A 15303-nucleotide genomic window follows, 5' to 3' on the forward strand; every position below is an offset into this window, starting at 1 on the left:
CTATCAGAATAGAGCACAGCCATTATGGCCTCATTTAATCTTAATTACCTCCTAAAAACCCCATCTCTCTATATAGTCACTTGGGGGTTAGGGCTTCAACATATGATTTTGAGGAGGTCACAACTCAGTCCATATGTAATCTAACTGTATTCCCAGGAAGAAAAGGAAATAGCTTTGATAAACAGCTAGTCAGACTCTATCACAGTCCATTCTTCAGCTCATCAAATATCCTTTCCACCCTTTTTCCACACAAAGAACACACTTACCCCCTCCCTAAGGGATAGAAGCCAAAGTCCCTTCCAGTAACTGCATCTTGCTCGAAATCCAGAGTCTCTGGATGATGCATGTTCCTCTTTAAGTATGAAAATGTCTTTTCATAGTCCAGAGACTTATAACTTAAAAATATAAGTCATCTGCCTCCCTGGCCTCCCCCCCTTACACATATGCACTCATACTCATTCACATATTTAAGTTATGGCAAGGACAAGATAGGCACAGTAAACACTTTAATTTTATAAAGGAAAGAATTGAAAAAATAGACACTAATCCATAGCAATGATGAAATTCTTGCAGACAGGAATTTTGAGAAAATTCTGTCCTGTCCAGGCAGTGGGAGATGGGGAGGTGGGATTTCCCAGATTCTGCTCTCTGGAGGGAATTCCCATGTCAATTGATCTCTGTACCCCCTGGGCCTCTTCAAAACTAAAACTTTTATTCTATGAAAACTCCCTGGAAAGAATGAAAAGACAAGCCACAATTTGGGAGAATATGATTGCAAACCACCTATCTAAATATATAAAGTTCTCTCAATCCTCAACAATAAAAAGAAAAAAAAAATCAAACCATACAATTAGAAAATGGGCAAAAGACATGAACAGACATTTCACCGAAGAGGAGCTACAGATAGCAAATAAGAGAATGAAAAAAAAAAATGCACACAATTAGCTATTAAAGAAATGCAAATTAAAGTCCAAATGAGATATCAGTACACTCATATCAGAATAGCTAAGATAAAAATGAATGACAGCTCCAAATGCTGCTGAAGATGCACAGAAATTAGATCACATATGCATTATTGATGGAAATGTGAAATGTACAGCCACTCTGGAAAACAGTTGGGCAGTTTCTTAAAAATCTAAACATGTAACTATCATATGACCCGGTACTTACACTCCAAGGTATTTATCCCAAAGAAATGAAAACCTGTGTTCCCAGAAAAACCTGGGTGTGGATGTTCGTAGCAGCTTTATTTGTAATCAACAGAGTCTATATTCAGCCCAAATGTCATTCAACAGATAAGTGATGAAAGGAGCTGCAGCACCTCCATACAGTGGATACAGCTCAGCAATTGAAAGGAACTATTGATACACACACACACACACACACACACACACACACACAGCAGCTATGATAAATCTGGGAAATTATCCTGAGTGAAAAAAGTCAATTGCAATAGGTTAGAAAAATTGCAGAAATGGAAGACAGATTAGTATTTGCCAGCAATGGGGGGGAAGGGAGCAGAAGAGAATGGGTTAAGTTATAGAAGCAACACAAGGGATGCTGGAGCATTGTGCTGTTCAGGATCTTTACTGTGGTTAAACACACACACAGGGGAGGAACTTAATACACACATGCACATCAATGAATAATACTGGAGAAATTTGATACTGTCAGATGAGTGAACTGTATCAATGTCAATATCCTACTTGTGGTATTTTATTAATAAAGATTTTGCAAAATGTTAACAATCGAGGGACACTGGGCAAAGTGTACAAGAAATCTCTCTGTTTATTTCTTATCACTGCATGTGAATCTACAATTAACTCAATTTTAAAAAGATTAGGTTAAAAAAAGTTTCTCATTGAAAATTACCAGGAGTTGTAGTGGATAATAATAACTCTCAAAGATGAACGTGATTCAGTTCTTATTTTCAAAAGGCTTATAATATATTGCATATTATGGGAGGGAAAGGAGCTAGCCTCCATTCTTCATGAATAAATTCTTAGCATTGCATGCAAGATTCTCCTTACCTGATTCCCATCCTCCCTTTTCCTACATTTTCTAATGCTTCCTACATTCCAGCCATGCCTATTTCCCAAACATTCCAAGCATTTTCAAGACCCCATGCTCATGTGATTCTGTCAAGCTGAAGTTTTCCCACTATTTATTAAAATTCTTATCATTTAAGGCCTATTCAAATGCCACTGCCATGTTTGAAGCTCTCATTGCTCTGCCTAGTCTGAATCTCTGACTCCTTATTCTACATTTTTACAGCAGATTATCTTTTTACTTTGTATCACATTTTATACTTATTCAATATTTGATTAACCAGGCTAGCTTCTCTCCCTCCTACAGTACACAATAGATTATAAACTCCTTGAAAAAAGAACTGAATCACATTCATCTTTGAGAATTATTATCCTCTAAAACTGCCAATACAATCCTTTGCATATAATTTAATATTCCCTGAAATTTAGAGTGCCTGCCATTGCCAAGCACTGTTCTAAATGCTTTCTGTACATCAAATGATTTAATCCTCAACACAAGAGTGATCTTATTATTTCCATTTTATAAGCGATGACACTGAGGCACAGAAAGCTTAAGGGCCTTGCCCAAGGTCACAAGTACTGCTATGTGCACGTGGTCATGTCCACACTCTTCCCCATCGGTAATGCTGCTTCTAATTAGTATTCAGTAACTGATAATCTGATACAATTAAGGAAAACTCCCTGAATAAGTTATGTCAACTTGTTTCCCAGCAAACTAGTACTGCTGATTGCTAGTGATGTGCCGGGCACAGTGCTGGCTGCTTTCACATTAACTCATGGAATAGTGGTGTTCCCATTTATAAATGTTGAAATTTGAAACCCAGAGATATTACATGACTTGGCCTACATTGCCCAGCTGGTGAGTATTAGGGCTTGGTTTGTTTGTTCATTAGATCAAGTTATAAGTAGGAACAACACAATTATTTATGAAATCAGGTGAAACAAATTAAATGCACTCTTTTTTTTTTTTTTTAATTAAATTCAAGTTAGTTAACATATAGTGTAGTATTGGTTTCAGGAGTAGAATTTAGTGATTCATCATTTACATGTAACACCCAGTGCTCATCCCAACAAGGACGCTCTTTCTAATAAAGTAGTTAAGCCCATAGTAACCATGACATTTTAGAAAACCTGCCTTCTGTTTATATTTTTTAGAAATTCTATTAGCTAAATCTATTATTTGATCTGGCTCTTACACCAGGTTTTTTTTCTGTATATTCTCAAGTTCTCAATGTTCTTATGTGTTGCTGTGAGGTACAATGCTATAAGAAATCAGGCAGGTTTACAAAATGTTTAGAAGAATAATTACATATACGAAGTTGATTCTGTCAGTGAATTTACCTAAAATGCTAGACAGACTAAGTCTTAATACTGGATCTGTTGCTCCTGCCTCCTTTTCCCCTGTGCCTAGGATTGTGTTGGGCATAAGGAAAATCTAAAAAGAGTGTTCAACAGGTTCTTATCCTTTAAGGACTTTATAAATCCATTGAATTAACACTATTTGAACTATTAAACGATGTAACTCTTAACCACAATGGTATGTGGCCTTTTCTGATGAAATTATATGTATATACATAATTATATAATAATTATAAATGTGTGTAAGTATAGAATATACAAAATTACATATGTATATGTGTATGTATAAAGCAAAGTTCCTAAGAAATCTTAACTTTTAGTTAAAAACCTAAAAAGGGGTGCCTGGGTGGCTCAGTCGATTAAGCATCTGACTTTGGCTCAGGTCATGATCTCACAGTTGGTGAGTTTGAGCCCCTCATCTGGCTCTGTGCTTAAGCTCAGAGCCTGGAGCCTGCTTCGGATTCTGTGTCTCCCTGTCTCTCTGCCTCTCCCCCACTCTCGCTCTCTCTCTCTCTCTCTCTCTCTCTCTCTCAAAACTAAATAAACATTAACAAAATGAAAATAAAAATAATAAAAATCTGTAAAAACTATTAATTTAAAGAGAAGGAAATGAAGCTATAGATAACTTCAGATTCACTACACAAAATTGTTTCCCTTCAAGAATTTCAATAATAGGGGTGCCTGAGTGGCTCAGTTGGTTAGGCGTCTGACTTTGGCTCAGGACGTGATCTCATAGTTCATGAGTTCGAACCCTGCCTCTGTGCTGACAGCTTGGAGCTTGGAACCTGGAGTCTGCTTCAGATTCTGCGTCTCCCTCTCTCTGCCCCCTCCCCACCCCCCTTGTGCTCACTTGCTCTCACTCTCTCTCTTCTCTCTCTCTCAAAAATAAACATTAAACAATTTTAAGAATTTCAGTAACAAATATGGCTTTTATAGCAGAAGATTCTATGCTGCATGTTACTGCAAGTTAAAAATAATAAATTGGTGGATTAAAATCTTTCTCCTCTGATCTGGAATCCACATATTCAAGAACTATTTTTCTCTATCACCTTTGGCCTTTACTTTGTAATTTTGCTTCTATCAAAGTTCAAACTCTCCAAAGGTAAATAAGAGAAAAAAAGAACGATGATAAACAAAACACCACGGGAGGAAAGGGTGAAGGTGCCTGAGAGCAAAGCAGCAACACTGTTTACTCCTTTGCAAAGGAATGGCTCCCAGTTGGGATTGGCCTTATCACCAACTGGGATCCCCTTAATGTGAGTCTTGTTCCTCAATTAAGTTGTATCTCAATCAGGTAATGAACACTGTCAGGGAAATTTGTGTAGGATCAAAAGTTTTTTTATGTGTGCCATATATAACTGCAGTAAGAGCCCATCTCAATGATGAGAAAAGGTTGAAAGAGTCAGCAAAGCCTTCATGAGAATGTGGAATTCTGGGGTGAGCCATGAAATAAAAAGATGAAATGTTCTGTGAAATGTGTGGCTGAGATGAACAGTACCTCAGCAGGAAACAATACTAAAGACAAGAATTTAAAAAGGAGAAATGAACCTGGAACAGGTGTGGTACCAAACTCATGCAGCCAATGTGGCCATTTATAATTAGAATTTTAAAATAGGTGTCTGTTACCAGTGATAGGTAATGGCTATTAGATGTAAGGCGCTAGGGAGCCTCCTCAATCTCACTACCAGTTTCCAAAAAACTAACTCCCAACTGAATTTGTCTACACCTACAAACATTTATTAGCAAACAGACAAATAAATACATAGGAACCTATTTTATGAGGTCAAGTTTCAGCTGTCTTTTTAGGTGCTCCATACATAGCTGACATGAAAGTGATGGGGTTTTGGGGTGATGTGGGGGTGATCTGGAGCCAACGGCCAAGAAAGAATTTTTGAAGATGTCTTTGGTGCAAAAAGGTGATTTTATTAAAGCATGGGGACAGGACCCGTGGGCAGAAAGAGCTGCGCTGGGGTTGTGACGGGTAACTGATTATATACCTTCAGGTTGGGAGGAGTTAGGGATAGAGTAAGCCTCTAAGGTATTTTGGAAGCAAGTTTCCCAGGAGCTTGAGGAGTTAGCTGCTGTTAGGAAAATACCATTTATTACCGTGTACTAAAACTTCAGTCATGAGATCCTTTAGATGTATATCAGGGGACCATAGACTTGGAGTAGGATTGCCAGCATATATCCTGGGGGAGTTGAGATAAAGGAAGTTTCCAGTGGAATTTTTACATGTTAAAGTAGACTTAGAGGATCCTGGGGATCAGGATAATATTAAGCCAAGATTCCCTTTTGCCCCTAGCAAAGTGTCATCCTGGAGGCAGCTGAGGCCCTAGAGGAAGATCGCTCTGCCTATTTCAAGGACTTGTCAATGGGCTGTAGGCAGTAAGGGAATTTAATTTTCTATTTCCCTTAGTTTCCCACTTTAACATGGCAAGCACTTAAACCCCTTTCCTTTGTTCTTGAGTAGCCAGGAGTATTCGAGAAATATCACACATATTCCACCTGGGGTGGGGGTGCATGCTGTTAGCCTGTACTTTGTTTGCCCTTAGCTTGCCCCACACATCCTCATCAAAAGGGTCACTAGATTGGAAACTAACAATTTTTCAAAGGCTGTGTCAAGGAAACTTCTGTTTCGCCTGAGACTGATGAGGGAGCATAAGACAGGCTGAGGGCAAAGTACAAGCTGGCACACATACGCCCTCCAGGTGGGATATGTGTGACATTTCTCAGGCACTCCTGGCTTCCCAAAAACAAAGGAGGGGAAAAAAAACAAATGGCTAACTGGTAGGGATCACAGTCACACAGGACATGAGTCTCCATCAGTTTACAAATATCTTACTAAATTACAAGAAAAGGGCAATCTTATCAATAGCCTAATCTCTAGAAATCTGTAGACTCAGTTTCCTGGAGCCCCAACATCACCCTCCCCTCCATAGTGATGTGGGGAACAAAGACAAGAAGGAAATGGCAGGTAAATTAAATTCCCTTATAACCTACAGCCCACTGACAAATACTTGAGGCTGGCAGAGTAGAACATTTCTCCAGGAACGCCCTGTCTTAATGTTAATGCTTCGCTAGAGGGAACTACAACCTTAGCTTAACAATAGCTAGGCCTCTTCTTTAGCATAGGAAAATCTCCTTGAAAACTTCCCCTTGACTTTACCTCCTCCAACTCCACAGTATATAACCAGCCATTCTTCACAACCCCAGTGCAGCTCTCCCTGCCCACAGGTCCTGTCCCCGTGCTTTAATAAAATCACGTTTTTGCACCAAAGACGTCTTCAAGAATTCTTTCTTAGCTGTCAGCTCCAAACCACCCCCACCAATCACTCCAAAAATCTTGTCAAGACAACCAGACTCTTCTGAATAGGAGGCTCCCCACAGGTAATATTTGGGAATCAGGCTATGGGCATCATACCAAAGGGTGGGAGACTTCTGGGCCTACTGAATTCTTATACTCTACCACATTTAAGGCTAATTCACACATCTAGAATACAATTCACTTCACTAGCAAAAACGAATTTCTAACATTCATTTTGCTAATCAACAAAACGCCTAGGGTTGATTAGAGCTAAAGATAGTTGAAGAGCTCATAGGAGCTCTCTCTCTCTCTCTGAAAGTGCCCTTTTGATTGAATGCCACCTCACCATCCCTGAAGTGTGTATTCCCTCTTCGCCCAACTAAGCACTGTCCATGAGGATTAAAGATAATTAACACATTCCTACATATCACACAGTCTCTGATGAAGGATTTAAAAGAGTAAATCACCACAAACACAGCAGGCAGGGAACCGGCAATAAACCCTTTAGTGAAACAGAGTGTTTGAAGCAGAGAGAATGTTAGCAGATGCAGAGGAGGACAAAATGATGCCAGAGCACGGAAAGTGCTGGCTGGCAACGGAAGTAAAATTTAACAGGCATCAGGGAACCTTTGAACAGGAAACTCAAATAGTAATCTCATACTAGGATAGCATTTGAGAGCATGGGCTAGAGGCTAAGACTATTGGTGTGAATGCTAACTCTGCCATTTACTAGCCATGTGCATGTGGGTAAATTGTCTCTATGTCTCCATAAAAAAGGGATAATTAAAATATCTAATTCATCATATTGCCGAGAAGAGTTAACTATATATACATGTATGTACTATATACATATACATATATATACATATACATAGATAGATAGATAGATAGATAGATAGATATAGGTAGATAGATATATAATGTTTAAAACAGTATCTGTAAGTGAATAAATGTCAGCTACTCATATAAGGATCCAAGAGTATAAATAGATGCAGGAATGTAAAATAAGACAACACTAAATTGCACCCATATGATAATGTGCACTGGGCATGACTCCCTGTCATCCAGACAATAACAATGGTTACTTATTTGCCTCTCTCCCCCTTTTTACCCCAATACTCCTGATTATATGTGAGATTTAACTTGCAGGATTGAATTAGCCCCTGTGCCTAGTGGAAACACAGCAATCCCAGAAATGGAACCCTCAACATTTAGAAGTGCTACTGACCTGTCAGAACCAACTGGATGCAGTTGCACAGAGTCAACACAGCACAGAGTACAAAAATCTTCTCTTATGAACAGAAACATGGGACAACATGTTCAGATTGTGGGCATCACGTGTGGTAAAACTGTGGGCTGAAATAGCATGGTATAGTCCTTAATCTGGCAAGTGACCATCTGTTTTTTTCTTAGGCAAAGCAAGTAATAATTCATAGAAAAGAAATTCAACTTCATTTTGTTGTTTGAATATCTTTCCTGAAAATATACAGCTCAGGTTTTAAAAATAGAACATAGTTTTAGGGTTCCTAGTATCAAATTGTTCAATCGTTCATCTAAATAGAATTAAATCAAATTATTCTTTAATAGAGTGGAAGTTCTTCATTTATTAAGCCATTATCTACTGAGCACCCACTCTAGGTACTAAAGATACTTCAGTTAGTAAAACAGATATAAATCCCTACATGAACGGACGTTCTATTCTAGTGGGAAGAGACAGACAAGAACAACAACTGTAATAAGTAAATCACGTAGCATGTAGAAGACGGTAAGTGCAGTGGAAACTAAACAGAAAGAGGTAAATGGGGATCACGCATGTGGATATGGAGAGATATGCAGTTTTAACATGGAATGATCCATCCTCAAGAAGATGGCTTGGAGAGTGAGCTGAAGAAGGTGATGAAAACCACCAAAAACATTTAAAACTTAGAACATCTCAGGAAAATTAAAGCAAACAATGGAAAACATCATAATATACAAAATTCTGACCTACAAACAAACTTCAGAATTATCTATTGCTATCAAAGATGTAATGATGGTCAAAAACTGCTTTATGGCTGGAAAGAATAGAACCCAACATACATCAGTGTGAAAAATGAGCCATCTCTTAATGGCTAAAAGAATGGCTTCAGTAAGGAACTTCAAACTTCAGGCCAAAATTAACTTCTTTATCTAAAATTGAAGAAGGTGGTTCTTTTTATTTTCATTAAGTTTATTTTTTAAATTCCTTTGAAATTCCTTTTCCAACATTTCTAATCAATCAAAGAATATTTATTGAACTTCTGCAATGTCCTTGGACTTGTTTATAAAGCTATACAATGAAAACCAATCCATGTTGTCTGAGTTAATCCTCTACTGGGAGTTTAGGGAATACAAGATTAGAGGCATTCATATAAAACCTAGGACCATGGGAAAACTTCAAGTATAAGACTCTGGATTTGCTCATTTTAAAATGGTCTCAAGAACTAAAAGGTTATTGCTGAATTTATTGCGTAGTAAAATAACTACAAAAATGACTTTAATGCAATGACACATGCATTGTATTTGTCAATGATAATAATTTTGGTATAATAGATCAGAGACCACAACAGAGCATGGCTTAAATAAGATAGATTATTACTTCTCTACCATATTATACTCCACTCTGTTCTAGGTTGGCAGGACCTCTCTTCTGCACATGGGCATTCTGAGATCCATGTGTCTGCCACCTGTGCTTGGTCATTCCCAAAGGCATTGTCCTTGCTTTCATGGTCATAGCCAGGTCTGGCATGTCTCTGTTCCAGTTCCTGCAGGGGGAAAAGAACAACTGTCTGGGAAAAGTAATTAGTCCTTAAGTTGGAGAAGAGATGTAAGTTGACAATGTCACTTATTCTTCTCAGATCTCCTTCGTTCAGTGTTAGTCACATGACCATACCTATCTGCAAGAAAGACTTATAAATAAAGCCTCTGTATGAATTACCACATATCCAGGAAGAAGAGACAACTTGCAGTCTGCTGTGGTCTGCCTCTCTGTCCACCCAAATATCCTACACGTTATTCTACCTACACATGCAACACACGACCCTTTTCCTAAAGTGTTCAAAGTCCCATAGGGTTACTGTGGCTGGTTCAAAATTCAGGATCCCTGAGTGATGAGCAACTTTTCTATCTGATCCAGAGTGGCTCCTCATGGTCCAGAAAGGTATCAACTAGAAAGTAGTTTTTATATGTTATTTACATCTCTCCCAATATGCACACAATACGCAATGGGGACCAAATTCTAGCCTGAATGTATCTCTTTCTTATAATAATTTTCTAACACCATCAAAGGGTCATAGGAATGCATGTCTTCAAATTATGCAGATCTCTAGGCACGTGTGATCACGGCTAGTGGCTTCCTGAGAAGCTGCAGTGGCTTCTTGGAGGTTCCTGGGATTTTTCAGTTGCCTACTGGTGAGCTTTCAAGCTCTTCACTTCCTTAATCCTCCCATTGATGCTAGAAGCCCCTAATTCCCTGTATCAACATGTTTTATTCTTGAAATACTGATTGACTTTTATTTTCCTGATCAGACTCAAACTGTTACACCATATTTCATCAAACCTAAGTCATCATCGGATATGAGATCCACAGGGGCACCCGGGTGGCTCAGTCGGTTAAGCGTCCAACTCTGGATTTCAGCTCAGGTCATGATCTCAAAGTTCTTGAGATCGAGCCCCATGTCAGGCTATGCACTGACAGTGTGGAGCCTGCTTGGGGTTCTCTCCCTCTCTCTCTTTGCTTCTCTTGTTCTCTCTCAAAATAAATAAATAAACTTTTAAAAAGAAAAAATATATAAGATCCACCACTAACATATTCAACACAAAAAAGAAAAACTATTGCTAAGTAAACTATGGTGTCACTGACTGTGAAAACATCCTGATTTCAGACAAAGAGATATTAACGCGTATCTCTTAGAATCAATAAAACATGCGGAGAGGTTAATCCCCTTGGAATTGTTTTTTAAGTATGGGATGAAGTACGATCAAGTTTCATATTTTTCCACATGGACATCAACTTGTCTCAGTATCATTTACCATAAACTGTGTCCTATATCCACTGATCTGCAGTGCTGCCTCTGTCAAATAGGAAGTACGCTTATGTGTGTAGCTATGATTTTCAGCTTTCTAGTCCATTCCACTGACCTGTCTATCTCCATACCAATACCATGCTGCCTAAGTTACTATGCTGTCAAAAAAGTTTTCGTAGCTAGTAAACAAATCTTACCAACTTCTTCTTTAGGGCAATGTCAGCCTTTTGTATATTATATAAACTTTAGACTTAGCTTGCCAAGTTACACACAAAGCCTTCTGGGGTTTGTGATTCAGATGGCATTGACTCTCTAGATTAATTGGCATTTCCATATACTAGTCTTCCAATTTATAAGCATAGTACGTATCTCTCCATCTTTACAGTATTCTTTCAAATAAGTCTTTTAAGATTATATGTAGAAGGCTGGCACATATTTGGTTGGGTTTATTCCAAAGTATTCCATATTTTTGATGTTGTTGTGAATGGTATTTGTACAATTCAAGCCATGTCTGTTGTTTTTGCAAACGCTCACAAAACTCTGAATAATGACAGTGTTGTTTCTTTCTTCTAATCCTTGTACCTTTTATTTCTTTTTCTAGTTCTATTGAACTCACTGGAATCTCAAGTAAAGTTATTGAATGGAAGTGGTGACAGCAAACATACTTGTCTTCTTCTTGATCACAACGGAAAATAATTCAACATTTCACCAGTAAGGGTGATGTTAGCTATAGTTATTTTGGAGAATAAGAATGCTATCTTCTCTTTTATTCCTGGTTTTTAAGAGATTTTATTTAAAAATAGACAGTTTTACCTGATTTTTTTTAATGTTCACTTATTTTTGAGAGACAGCGCGTGTGCAGGGAAAGAGCAGCAGGGGGTAGGGACAAAGGATCCAAGGTGGGCTCTGTGCTGACAGCAAAGAGCCCACTGCGGGACTCAAACTCCCAAACCCGAGATCATGACCGGAGCCAAAGTCAAATGCTTAGCTGACTGCACCACCGAGGCGCCCCATTTTTACCAAATGTTTTATTATGTGATGAGAAATGGCCAACAGCATTCCAGACTGCAATATCTATTTCCTTGTCACCTGCCACTTGTCTGCTAATATGAAACATGCCCTTATTTTTGTTACGACAGTACACCATTCCCAGGTCCTTATCTCTAAATTTGTTAAGGCAAATGCTAAACTATTCTCAAACTAAACTAACTAAACTATAGCCCCCCCCCCCCACACACACACACAGCTGTTTAGATGACATGCTTTCTTTCTTACCTAGCAGTCTGACCATCTACTCACACAGGGATGCTCTCTTCAATGCTGTCATGCACTTGAGATTCTTTTGAATACACTAAAGTTTACTACCTACAGAAAACTCATGTGTTGTTTTGAGGAATGTCAATAGAAAAATCATTTATGCTGCTTAAGATAGTCATGCCAAATGTGTCCCTTCAAAATCTGCTCTTTCCCCACATACGCCTGCCTAGCCAACAATTACAATTCTATGTCTCCGTGGCAGCCAGGTGTTCCCTTGCGACAGCTTGAGCCAATGAGAGGTGAGAGAAAGGGACGTGTACAACTTCTGTGTCAGCTCCTTTTTATAGACAAGCTGGCCCTTCCAGACTTTGGCCCCTTTTCCTTTCCTGCACACCTGAAAGCAGATACATCAGCAATCCAGTTTTGAATAAGCAGATGAATGGGGCGCCTGGGTGGCTTGGTCGGTTAAGCGTCCGACTTCGGCTCGGGTCATGATCTCGTGGTCCGTGAGTTCGAGCCCCGCGTCGGGCTCTGTGCTGACCGCTCAGAGCCTGGAGCCTGTTTCAGATTCTGTGTCTCCCTCTCTCTCTGCTCCTCCCCTGTTCATGCTCTGTCTCTGTCTCAAAAATAAATAAACGTTAAAAAAAAAAATTAAAAAAAAAAAGAATAAGCAGATGAAGACAATGGTTAAGAGAGGAGCGGAGTAACTGGCAGAAACTTCACCTATTCTTCAATTGCCTCCCCCACTCTACTAGCATAAACGCCTTTTGGAAAAGACATTTTATTATCAATCAAAATAAGATTTTAAAAATAAATTGCAAAGCTTCTTATTTCAATATTTCCATTAGAAGCTAATAAAGTGTGCAACTGCCTAGGAAAAGATAGCTGGAAATAGGTTCTTTAAAACAAAACCGACTGTTGGAGCACACTTTCTTATCTTACATTCGCAATCATTAAATTCAAGCCTAACAAACATCTCCTGAGGGTCTATACTGCGTGCTAGCATTGCAGGATGTACTGGGAAACAGTAACCAGTAGGACAGCCACTGACTGCATGACAATAACAAATAAGAAGACAGTGACACGCGTCTTTTCCTCTATGTCTCTCTCCACCTTCCCCCTTGTCTCTGAAATGTGGCTAACAGATGCAGGTAGCCATGAAAGAGTACATTTTAAAGTATTTTGTGGCTATGGGACAGAACTCCACTTCAAACAAAATCAGACCTTCGAGCTGACTTCAGACAGACATCACCTAGTTATTGACGCAGCACAAAGAAAAATTATCGTTGTGTTAGGTTGTTCTGGTTCTATTATTCTGAAGAAATTTGAACAGCCGAGTAGAACAACCTACACTGTAAAAAATCTGTTGTCTGCTGATCATTATTTTAAGGAGTTACTAATAGTAAACCTTAGTTCTAGTTGAAGCTTCCAATCCAAGGAACAATATTACCTAATATTAGTACCTTACATATATTAAGTGATTCAATCCTCACACAAAAACCCCATGAGGTAGCTGTTACTAATGTCCTCATTTTATAGATGAGAGGAAAACAAAGGTTCAGAGGGGTTGAGTAACTTGCTCAACCAATACAGTATTCAAAGGCACGAGGCTTGGATCTTTAATGAGATTTTTTTTTTAATTTTTTTAACGTTTATTTATTTTTGAGACAGAGAGAGACAGAGCATGAACGGAGGAGGGTCAGAGAGAGAGGGAGACACAGAATCTGAAACAGGCTCCAGGCTCCAAGCAGTCAGCACGGAGCCCGATGCGGGGCTCGAACTCACGGACCGCAGGATCTTTAGTATATTATCTTTGTTTGAAGTCACTGTCCTGGTCTCATCTGGCTTCCCCATAGCCTTCTCTTCCTTTGCCTCATTGCCCCACCTATTTAAAATGTGTTTCATAGGGTGCATTGTAAGAATCAATCAGGACTGTCTCAAAATTCTTCAGGACTAAGCAAGATGAGGAAAAGTTAAATAGTCACTCAAATTCTATACCTCTTTCTGAGATGTGAAGTCTTATTTTTTACTTTTGTATAATGTTTAACTTACACGCCATTTATAGAATGATTTTATTTAAATGACTTTAGTTACTAGGAAAACATAATAATAATTCTTCACTTGCTGGAGGACACTGACAAAGTCAAAACAAGTTTTTCCCTTGTTAGTAATATATTTTATAATCCAATTTACACAAATATCAATGAGCCGTAAGTGTTTCTCTTTATGTTAAGAATGAAGCAAAATAGCATTTGGCACAATTTGGGGGTTTTTAGGGCACAACCCTGTAGCAGTCTGCGAGCCACAAACGCAACTGTGTGTGAGTCACAAATGTAACTGTGTGTAAGTCACATATTTTATGTATCCCAATGATCAACCATAAAAAAGTAATCAACCAGACTAAAATAAAACTTGAATTATCGTTCTTATATCTCTATAAAAATTATATTAAATTGTCATATAAATAGTCAATCCAAGATTGTACTGCCAGATATATAGGGAAAATTTCTACATATGTGAATTAGGTAGGTCATTAATAAAAATATCTTTCCAAGATGACTATGATAGTTATCATCTGTTTAAGTTTTTAATTTGTTGTAATTTCTTTCCTCATTCCAAATAAATATTTTCTTACATAATTTTGTTCTTTTTCTTACTGAGTACCCCCCAAATTACATAAGTTTTAGTCTCCATCAGAAAACCTACATCTTCCTCTGCCTCTACTTTTTTGTTCATATCACATCATTTTCATGACAGTAAAATGAAATCATACATTTTAAAGACCTTGGAAAAACTAAAACGTTCTATAATACTGAAAAGTGTTAGTATTACATTGATTGCTTTGGCTATGATGCATTTTCACCTAAATCTTCCACACATGGTAGAGAGACTTGTATAAATAAGCTGTTTTCACGTCCAGCTCAAAATGTAATGTACAAAATTCAGGTGTGGGGCATTACTGCTAAATTATGTGATATCTCATAAATGTAAGATACATTCTCTGCACTGAAGAGGTTTAGGAATTCCTGAGGAATTTCTTCAGATGCACAGATACTTACATGCTAGTTGAGCAACTACCATAAGCCAGACAGTATGTTACACAATAACATGAATCAGAAGCAGAGCCAGCTTTCAAGGGTAGTCTCAGTGATGGTGTTAATCAATTGAGAATGGGTGTGTGGTTTGTGAAAAGTCCAAAAGTCATTTGCAGGTAGTGGGATGGATGTGTTGAACAAACTTGAAGAATTATGTTTAAGGCTATAAATAAGAAGTGAGTGAAATAATGAGGCTA

The 15303-nt window shown here is 38.3% G+C and overlaps 1 long non-coding RNA gene across 1 annotated transcript; it reads right to left on the minus strand.

Annotated features, from left to right (window-relative positions):
* Positions 1 to 9237: 9237 nt before the first annotated feature.
* Positions 9238 to 12214, minus strand: LOC122216958. The gene is made up of 2 exons (XR_006201208.1): positions 12030 to 12214; positions 9238 to 9494 (listed from the first exon to the last, which is right to left on the minus strand). It is a non-coding gene; the product is annotated as an uncharacterized LOC122216958 (long non-coding RNA).
* Positions 12215 to 15303: the final 3089 nt, after the last annotated feature.

Source organism: Panthera leo, chromosome B1 (assembly GCF_018350215.1).
Source record: "Panthera leo isolate Ple1 chromosome B1, P.leo_Ple1_pat1.1, whole genome shotgun sequence".
Taxonomy (NCBI): Eukaryota; Metazoa; Chordata; class Mammalia; order Carnivora; family Felidae; genus Panthera; species Panthera leo.